The sequence below is a fragment of the Pan paniscus genome, chromosome Y (assembly GCF_029289425.2).
Source record: "Pan paniscus chromosome Y, NHGRI_mPanPan1-v2.0_pri, whole genome shotgun sequence".
NCBI lineage: Eukaryota > Metazoa > Chordata > Mammalia > Primates > Hominidae > Pan > Pan paniscus.
This window is the reverse complement of record NC_073273.2, coordinates 36,410,391-36,421,611: the sequence shown is the minus strand read 5'-3', so window position 1 is coordinate 36,421,611 and position 11,221 is coordinate 36,410,391.

The window sequence follows — 11,221 nt, the reverse complement described above, 5'->3', positions numbered from 1 at the left end:
TAACTAACAAAATTGTTATCATTCTCCTGTCCTCACCCTCTCAGTCCCCAGAGGAGCCTCCTGTAAAGGATACCCATTTTTAAGTTTTATAAGACATACAGTATTTTATGAGTATTTTACGAGACTTACAAGCCATAAGAGGCCAGAAAAAGACATGACATTACCATATAACAGGTATTTGTGTCTTTATATACCAGCAATGAAATTGGTGCAAGTTTTCAAAATTGAAAATTTAGAAAATAATTTTAATTACAATGTTTTGAGAGTAACATATACTCAAATTTATTGAGAGGTAAATTACTTGTACACAGAAAACTACAAAATAGTGCTGAAAATAATTAAAGAAGTTCTTAAGTAAATAGAAAGATATGCCATATTCATAAAATGTGTTATTAAAAGTCTAAAGGCTTTTAATGCAAAAATGGAAAAGCCCATCCTCAGAATTATATAGAATTGCAAGGAATCCCAAATAATCAAGTTGAAAGACTCACACTGCTTGATTTCAACACCTACTATAAGCCAGTAATTGAAATAGTGCAATAGAATAAAAATAGTCATATAAATCAATTTAATAGAATTGATAATTAAGGACAAACTTGTCTCTCTATGCCTAATTGATTTTCAACTAAGGTGCCTAAGATAATTTGATTGGGCGTTGGCAATCTAGAAATGGTGCTGGAAGAAAAGAAGAGCTCTATGTAAAAGAATGACATCATGCTTGTTTCTTATATAATTAAGATGGCTCAAAAACCTAGATGCAACAGCTAAAACTATACAATTTAGAATTAAACATAGGAAACTACTTGAAGAATAAAATCTTTATGTCCTTGAGTTTGGCATTAAATTCTTAGTTATGACACCAAAAGCATGAGCAAATAATAATAATAATAAAATTGGACCTCAAAATTAAAAAGTTTATTGCATCAAAAAATTAGAAAGTAAGTAGATAAATATTTGTAAATATTTTGTCTCATTTTATAGATTTATGTCTCAAAATATTTATGTCTCCTCTATAAAATTAGACAATATTTCTGTGTTATGTATGTAATAAGAATATGGTATATATATAAAAAACAACAAAAACCAAATTGGAAAAAATAACTTGAAAGATTTCTGCATAAAATCTGCATGAAAAGATGTTCAATGTTAGTAATCATTAGGAAAATGCAAATGAAAATAATATTTTTATTAATATTTTATTTCTTGCAAAGACAATCAAGAACTACTCAAGAGAACAAACATAAAAGTTATTCTTGAATATTTGCAAACAAGAATTTTAAGAAAATAAGGACCTTAATGGTTAACTTAATGGGGAATTTCCTGCTACTTGCATTTTTAAGATAGATATATTTCTTAAGCAACAATTTGTTCCTTAATAGCTAAAATATTATACAAGAAAGTAGCTCATTTAAAAGTGCTGGAATTAGGGTTTAATAAATGATGTGCCTTATTTCTCACTTGCATTTTGCACTTGAAAAATAAAGCTTTCATGTAGAATTACATTCAATGGAGGATATTTTAAAAGTAGTCCCCAACTCTGCAACAATATTTTCAAAGAAGTCAAGTCATTCCAAACACTGAGAAATAATTCCTTGTACTTTAGGTTGAAGATATTTGATAACCCGGTTCCAATCCTCTGATGTCTGGCTCTTCATCTTTGTAAATATTTTCAGCCTAGAGATAATAAAATTAATTCAAGAGCAATGCGGTTTGAATGTTTGTCCAGATTAAATACAGCATATAACAACTGTGTATAATCATATTTTTGATTAGTTGTTCCAAAATTATTTGGTTAATTATTCACTAAAATTGATTCAAAAATGATGCTAGCATTGGAAATTTGGTTTGGACTTGTGGACTTGTTTGGAGGGGAATGTATTTACTCATTTCACTTCTCTGTTTTTCTCCCAGCACTTCAATAACTTCATGAGAAAAAGGCAAGGCAGGTATCTTCAAAAGTTATTTGCAAGTGTATAATAACATATATATCAGCAACCCATGCACTACTTTCATTTGTTATTCATACAACATTTTGAAAAAGCGTTTTCAGGAGGGAGGAGCCAAGATGTCCGAATAAGGAACAGCTCCGGGCTACTGCTCCCAGCGTGAGCGACACAGAAGACGGGTGATTTCTATATTTCCAACTGAGGTACCAGGTTCATCTCACTGGGGAGTGCCAGACAGTAGGTGCAGGACAGTGGGTACTGCGCACTGTGCGTGAGCCGAAGCAGGGCGAGGCATCGCCTCACCCGGGAAGCACAACGGGTCAGGGAATTCCCTTTCCTAGTCAAAGAAAGGGGTGACAGACAGCACCTAGAAAATCGGGTCACTCCCACCCTAATACTGCACTTTTCCAACGGGCTTAAAAAACAGCACACCAGGAGATTATATCCCGCACCTGGCTTGGGGGGTCCTACCCCACAGAGCATCACTCATTGCTAACACAGCAGTCGGAGATCAAACTGCAAGGCGGCAGCCAGGCTAGGGGAGGGGTGCCGGCCATTGCCGAGTTCGTTGTGTGATTAGGTAAACAAAGCAGCGGGAAGCTCGAACTGGGTGGAGCCCACCACAGCTCAAGGAGGCCTGCCTGCCTCTGTAGGCTCCACCTCTGGGGGCAGGGCACAAACAAAATGGCAATTACCTGACGACCCAAAAGTTACTACCCTTGAATTCTTTTCTGGGCAAAGCAAAGAACACTCCCAGACTAAGCCCCAATTTGGGGCTCACCTGCATTGTATCAGTTTGGTGTGCAACATGGGACAAAAAAGAAGATGACAGTGTGAAAGTTGGTGATGGCATCATCAGTGAGGTGATGTCAAGAGAAGGCAAATTTGTGAGAGTAAGGCAATCAGTGAGACTATGAGAAGAAAAACAGTGAGATGTGGTGAAGCAATTGGTGATTGAGTCTCCAAAAGCTCTCTGTTAACACTTAAAACCTGTAACAAAAACCAAAGGCTCTTTGTAGAACAATCATTTTCCCTGGCAGGCAGCAGAGCCAAGTGGACAGGCATAGTGCTGCTGTCTCTAGTGAGACAGGAACAATGCTGCTACCTCATGTGGGACCCACTGCTCTAACTGGCAGGCTTCTGGGTTACCAGTCCTCATACTGGCCCCTCCCTCAGTGGCACCTGTTCCCACTCAGTTTTTTATTTAGAAAATTCCCAAACTTCATTATTGGTGGCCTATAATGAAGCTGAGGGATCCTGGAGAGACCTTAACCCAGGTTCCACATAGATCAGTCAGTACCATCTTGGCTTCTGTGGATGGGTAAGTATTCTTTCTGCATGCCACCCCCTCTATAGTATCGACATAACTACAGAATAAAAGCCTTTGGTTAAGTGGTCAGTTAGAAGTTCCTCATCATTAGAGTGCCCCGGAGTCACCTCTTCCCCATAATCCTTTCTTCTCTGACTCCATTTTATTGTTTCCTTAGACATTTTATTTTCAGTTCTAAAATGGATATTTTCTTTGCAATGTTATATTTGCTTTTGACATTCTATTAACTGTTTGTGCAAGTGTCCAAGGCAGGACACTTGGTTGTATGAGGTCCCCTATTGTTTTGACTCTGGGATGCCAGAGTCATGTTGTTCAGTGACCCCAACTTGGTCTTGGGTTCACTGTTTGCTACCCCACTGGTGCCCCAGAGTTCTTGGCATTTGGGGACACTCCTTGGCAGAAATTCAGGCTCTGTGTTTTCAGTTTTGATATTGGTTGCCCTCTCACATGCCCTGGGATTTTCAGCATTGACATTCCATGTAGGATTGTGAGTTTTGTAGACATTGTTTGGGGGAATATTGATCTCATCTTTTTCTTTCTGAAGTTAGAAGTTATTTTTATAAAAGCCAGTTGCAGGCGCCTTTTTGTTTGCTTACTGCTGTCTTTCTCAAACCCCTCGTGGTCAAAGGCATTGGGAGTTTCCAGTTCCCTTGCCTGATGTATGGTTACCTACAGTGGTATACAAGTGGCCATCTGAATATTTTTATGGTATCTCTGCTATGGGGTAGATTCACTGGCAAGTATGTAGATTTGCTGGCAAGTATGGGCCTTTGAGGTCTTCCCTTGGGCAACACTGTTTACCCTTGTCTTCCTCCCTTCTTCAGTCACATTTGTTTAGCCATGCTCTCTGCCCAACCCTTGCTCTCTGTGGAATTTAGGTTCAACATCCAATTGCCCATTAGTAGCTCATAGTCCACTTTCATGATGCCTTGCTGTGTATATTTTGTGGAAAGTGGGAATTTAAAAGGAAAAAGCAATGAAATATTTGCTAAAGAGAAGCTAACTAAAACCCCCTGTAGATCTTTACAGGTGATCTGTAAGAGATTCTTACTAGACGTAGGGCCGACAGCAACCATCCTGAAGAATTTGGCACTAGAGTGTTTTTTAGACAAATGGAGTAAATGCAAATTATTAGATAAGTTGAAAACGATAAATTCCATTTACTATTTCAATAACGTTTGGGTTCAGTACAAAATTGCAATCCAACAGATTTGGCCTAGGCATGGTTCTTTATATTATAATGATATTGTACAATCATATTTGCTTTGTAGAAAGGAGATAAGATGGGAAGAACTTTATTATGTGCAGGCTTTTTGGCCCTCTATCGGGATCTTAACCTAAGGGCTCGCTGTAGAATGTGTCTGGCTTGTGATACTCTCAGACATCCAGAAGCTGCATTAGATATGCTACAGGACCTCCTAGTAGCTGCTCCCCTGGTATGTGTATGATCTTCCCTTCAGAGTCTCCTCAGTGCCCTAGTTCTGAGGGAGCACACTAGTTATTAAGTGCAGGATTTCACCACAAGGTCATAAGTCACTCCTTCACCTTATCCAACAAGCCCTGGCCTATATCCTCCACTGTCTAATGAAGTAAGCCCAACCAGTACTGCCAGGATTGAGGTCCCACATTAGTCCCCAAAATCAAACTTGTGTCTATTGTGGGAAGTAGCTGATGGAGATAGATGAACAATAGAAGTATATGTGCTTTTTTTCACGTCTGATCTGGCTGTATGCAAGGAATAAATTGCTCAGTTTTCAGAGGATTTAGGGAATTTTGTAGAGGAGTTTGTGAAGTTGACAGTATCCTCTGATTTAACTTGGCTTGGCATGCAAATATTATTATCCACTTGTACTGTAGATGAATAACAAAGAATTCCAGGTACTACTTATAAACATACATACAGAATGGCTGTGTGTAACCCAGGCCATGCCATTTATAATGTAGCAGGAGAGGCAGTTCCAGATCTAGACCTAAGTGGGATTACCAGTAAAGGTTTCAAGATCTCAAATGCAGAAATCACATACTAACTTGTTTAGTTATAAGACAATGTGTGCAATTAAGCCAGTTAATTATGATAAAGTAAGAAAAATAACTCAGGAAAAAGAGGAAAATCTCAGTCTAATTCAGGGCTTTTTGGTTGAGGCAGTCAGGAAATATACCAATATAGACCCTGACTCCCTGGAAGTGTGAGCTCTTCTGGGGGTGCATTTTATTACTCAGTCTGCCCCCTGACATTTGGATAAAGCAAGAAGTAGCAGTTTGACCCTAACACCCCTGAGACACTCCTAGGCATTGCCTTTGGGTTTACAAAAATAGGGATAGGGCAGAGGAAGAGGCAAAAATCAAAAGAACTGTCTAGACATCACAACTGTTACTGGCAACTTTAGGCCCACTCCTGCCTCAGAGTTACCCTCCTCAAAGAAATGTGTGACATTGGCATCTAGGGTGCTCAGATGAGAGTCCCTCACTTACCAGCCTCTAGGTCAAAAACAGCACTTGTCTTCTGTTTGCAAGAAAGTCACTGGAAGGATTGCACCAGGATAAAAAGGGAGTTTGAGACATTCAGACTCATAATGGCCAAAAAAGTAGAGAACCTATAAGGCCTAACATTCTCTATATCTCCCACTGGACACCTTACCATCTCCACAGAGGAGCCTCAAGTAACCCTTGATATAGCAGACAAAAATATTGAGTTCTTATTGGACACAGGAGATGCCTACTCAGTTTTAATCCATTTCCCAGGGCTAATGTTTTCCCACTCCTGTACAGTAACAGGAATTGATGGCCAGCCAAGAATGAGGAGATTCACCCACCCACTTTGTTGCTTCGTAAAGGACCATATATTTTGCCATAGGTTTTTAATATTATACCTGAGTGTTTTATCCTATTATGAGAGACCTGTTTTCCAAGTTACACATCACAGCTCACTTTAAAGTGCTCTGTGAGAGGGCAACAGGCCAGAAGGAACAGTTCTCCTAGCTTCAAATACTTGCCTTTACACAGATATGGAGAAGAACTGCCTTCCATGACATATTGCTTCTCTAGTAGACCCCTCTGTTTGAGACATGGAAGTTTCTAGTAGAACTGTTAATGTACCCCCAGTCCAGACTGTCCTAAAACCCAGTGTTAATTACCCGTGGGAAAAAAACAAAACAAAACAAAACAGCATCCTTTGAATCCTGAGGCTCAGAGGGACATCCAGCCCTCAATAATGATAGCCTAAAGGTATGAATATAACAGCCCTGTGAGTCTCCATGTAACACCCCATTCCACCTGTAAGGAAATCAACTGAGGAATATAAATTTATTTTGACTCTAAGGGAATTAAATGGGACAGTAGTCCTGGTTCACCCATTAGTTCCTAATACTTGTACAATACTGACTGAAGTCCCTGAAGATGCTCATTGATTCACATTGTTAGATGTGAAGGATGCTTTCTTTTGTTTATCTTTATACCCGCACTCCCAGTATATTTTTTGCTTTTGAATGGACTGATCCAGACACTCATGCTACATCTCAACTTACCTGAACAGTTCTTCTCCAGAGTTTTAGATACATTCCCTATCTCTTTGGCAATGCATTGGCCAAGGAGTTAAGGAAACTGCAGTTAACTAATGGGCTCTCTTGCAATATGTAGATAACTTATGAATATCTAGATCTACCAGAAAATACTCTGCCATGACCACAATTCATCTCCTTAATTTTCTGGAAAAGCAAGAATATAATGTACCCCCACAAGGCCCAGATCTCTGTGAAAGGATTAAATATTTGGAATATGTATTCATTCTTGGGACAAGGACTTTGACCCCAAAGTGAAAACATCTTGGGTCAAAGTGACCCAAGTGAGACCCTCTTGGTCCCCCAACCCCCTCTGACTAAGAAACAGTTAAGAACCCTTTTGGGAATGGCAAGATTCTGTGAGATCTGGATTCCCTGGTTTGGTCTTAGAGCAAAGCCACTCCATGAGGCTCTAAAAGGGAGTGATCATGATCCTTTGAATTGGGATGAAAATTGCCAACAGGCATTCTTGACCCTAAAATAAAACCTAAAACATCTCCTGCTTTTGGACTCTGTAACTTCAAAAAACCTTTACCCTCTATGTGCCCAAAAAACAAAGAATGGTTTGAATGTCCAATCTCGAAGGCCCAGGAATAGCCCTAGACCAGTGGCTTACCTTTCTAAACAGTGAAACCAGATGGCAGCTGGAAGGCCAGGATCCTTGTGTTCTGTGGAAGCCACTGCTCTATTAGTAGAAGAAGCCAGTAAGTTTACCTTGGGATAATAATTAGATGTCATAACCCCCACCAAGTACAGGGGGTTTTAGAAGCAAAAGGTTATCAATGGCTAACAGGAGGTCACTTATTTAATAACAGGTTTTTCTCCTTGACACCCCAGATGTAACCCTTATAATATGTTGAGTATTAAACTCTGATATCCTGTTGCTACACTTCACATCCTAATAAACAGACTCCCAACTCACTTCCCTCCTGTGTGGAAATTATAGCAGGTCTGACCTGAAAGATTAGCCTCTGTCTATTCCTGATGAGTGGTTTACAGATGGGAGTAGCTTTATACATGAGAGAATAAGAAAGGCAGGTTTTGCGGTATTTAGCCAACAAGAGGTCACTGAGGCAAAAACTTTACTTCCCCAGGTTTCTGCTGAAGAAGCAGAATTAATTGTTCTAATCAGAGCTCTCCAATTAGGAAAGACTTGAGCGTCAATATATTTCCTGATTCCAAATATGGGTTTCTTATGCTCTATGCTCATGCTGTTATATGAAAAGAAATGAGAGAACTAACAGCTAAAGGATACCCAATACAACATCACTTAAATTTGATGATGTCCAGCTCCAAAAGGAGGTAGCAATTATTCACTGTAGAGGACATCAGAAGGGAAGTGCCTCTATTATTAAAGAAAATGCTCTGGCAGAAAGAGCAGCTAAGACTACAGCTAAAGAGATACCAGTGTAATAGGTCACTGACTAATGCCAGGTACTGCACCCATGTCAGGAACACCACACTATATACCCCTGAGGAATTTAAATGGGCAGAACAGAAAGGTTTATACAAGGATTCATCAGGATGGTTACTAAAATGCAACTAACTCTTGTACCCTGAGGCTGACCAATGAAAAATAATTAAGCATTTTCATGATTCCTTACATTTGGAGTGGAGTCAATTGAATTTTCACTATTCAATTGAATTTTCCAAATCTTCTGTGGAAACAAACTAGTCTAGACTGTAAGGAGGGTCACCAGGTCCTGTGAACTTTGTTCCTGTCATGATCCAGGAAGCCACTCCATACCTCCACTTCTACTCAAATTTTAAAAACATTGAGGTACCTGCCCTGGGACAACTGGCAAATAGGTTTTTCTCAGATACTACCTTATAGGGGATGATAATATTTGCTAATATTTATAGGCACTTTCACCAAGTGGGTTGAGATTTACCCCACAAGGCATTAGAAGTGTTTAGTTTTTACTTAAAGAGATCACTGCAAGGTTTGGATTATCTAAATGCCTGCAGAGTGATAATGGACCATTCTTCACACCTATAGTGACCCAGCAGCTTTTCTTCATCCTTAAGCAGTACCTATCATCTTCACTCCTCCTGGAGTTCCCAATTCTCAGGTAAGGTAGAAAAGCTAATCATGTTTTAAAAGGACATTAGAAAAGCCATGTAAGGAGACCTCAGAGGCCTGGGTTTCCCTCCTAGCCATAGCCCTTTTACACATAAGGATGGGCCCAAAAGGAAACTCACTCATTTATGTGATGAATTATACTTATTGATTTGCGTATGTTTAACTAGCCTTGCATCCTGGGGATGAAGCTGACTGATCATGGTGGTGAAGCTTTTGGATGTGCTGCTGAATTTGGTTCGCAGTGTTTTATTTGAGAATTTCTGCATTGATGATCATCAGGCATATTGTCCTGAAGTTTTCTTTTTTGTTGTATCTCTGCCAGATTTTGGTATTATCGATGATACTAGACTCATAAAATGAGTTAGGGTGAAGTTCCTCCTTTTTAATTGTTTGAAATAATTTCAGAGAAAATGGTTCCAGCTCCTCTTTATAACTCTGGTAGAATTCAACTGCAAATCTTTCTGGTTCTGGGCTTTTTTAAGTTGGTAGGCTATTTATTAGTGCCTCAATTTCAGAAATTTTTATTGGTCTGCTCAGATATTCAACTTCTTTCTGGCACCCCTGATTATTATATGGCTAACTTTCATGGTCATGATACTATGAAATTACTTAAGCTCTGGAATAAAATTAGCAAAAATGACCCCAAATATTGCTGGCCATGATGGTGATCTTATGATATCACTAGGTGAATTTGTCTGCATGCTCAAATGGAATGGAAGATATTGAACCTTACAAATATAATGTCATTTTACAATTTGTACTTTGAGCTTTCTAAAAGAAACCAAGAATTGTTTCTAGCTTCTCTGAAAGAGAATAAATGAAAAAGAGAAAATGGAACATGCAAAAAATGTATGGAGTTGACTCTTCTTTCTTCATTTGGACTACCTCTTCTACCTGTTCTCTTTCTTAACTCCTTCCATCGAAGCTCTTCTTTCTCCTACAATACTTCCATCCCCTTTCTCAACTTCCATATACTTAGATCTGTCTCAAATACTCCTTTCCTCACCTCTGACTCACCAGTATGGCCCTCTTAGTTTCCTTTATGATTATAGGAGGCACTGGTAATGCTGTCAGGTCAGTTTGTTCCCTAGATAAAATTGGAGTTCTGGCTGTCACTAATACCTTTCTCAATTTCTTATTAAATTCTGTAGTACTTTGCCACTCATCAGTTCAACCTGTTAATTACCAACTACCAGCCTGAATATTCAGATCTCTAGTCTCCAAAATTACATAGAGAGGGTGGAGAAAGATAGTATTATGGAAGCCTATACTATTTGTCTCCCCCCAGGAACACCAAATTTTCACAACAATCTGTACTGTCACAAGAACAGAGCACTTTCACAGGAACCAAAATATTAGGCAAGCAACCACTGTACCTGGTTTTAACCTCATATTACTGAAAAATGCATTGAACAGGGTAAGAAAGACAGTCTTGTATCACTGACACCAGTCCTCCCCATGACCCAGTAGCAGTACAGAAAGAGTCTGCACACTTGGGGAAAAAAAAGAGCAGTGACTGGGGGACTTTATATTAAACTCAGTGCTACCTTGTCACAGTGGAGAGCAAAGCTATGCTGGGCTCAACCAGCACCAATAAAAGGAGAGAGGATTTGAACCAGACAGAGGTATTTTTCATTCTAGCAGTTAGAGCTTCAGTTTCTAGGAAAGGCTTGCCAGTGGGCAAAGGGTTCTGAGATCTTGGGTAAATTTGAAAGGCAGTCTAGGACACAATGACTGCCATTCCTGGGCAACACATAAAGCTCTGAGTTGAGCTTAGAGCTAGCAGACTAGCTACATAAGCTAGAGAGACACTAGTTGAGGCAACTAAGGAAGTGCTTATGCCACCCCTTCCCCAACCTCAGGTACAGCAGCTTGCAGCAAGGAAAGGGAGTTCTTTCTTCTGCCTAAGAAAAGGAGAGCAAAGAGTAAAGAGGAGTTTGTCTTGCACCTGTATACCAGCTCAGGCACAGTAGGATAGTACATGAAGCAGAGTCATGAATCACACATTGTAGGGGCAGGATTCATCACCTGCTTACTAAAGAGCCCTTGGGCCTTGAATAACCAGCAGAGATACTCAAATAGTACACCATAAACCTTGGGATCTGAAATGTACTGCCTTCAGGTGTGACTCAGCACATTCCCAGCTCTAATGGCTATGGTGAAAGATTTCTTTATTTGAGAAAAGCAGAAAGAAAAATAAAGGGGATGTTGTCTTTTATCTTAGGTATCAGGTTGTTTGCAGTGCAGTAGAGAAATAAGTAGGCTCTTGGGGTCCCTGAGGGCAAGTGTAGGCTTCCAGACAGCA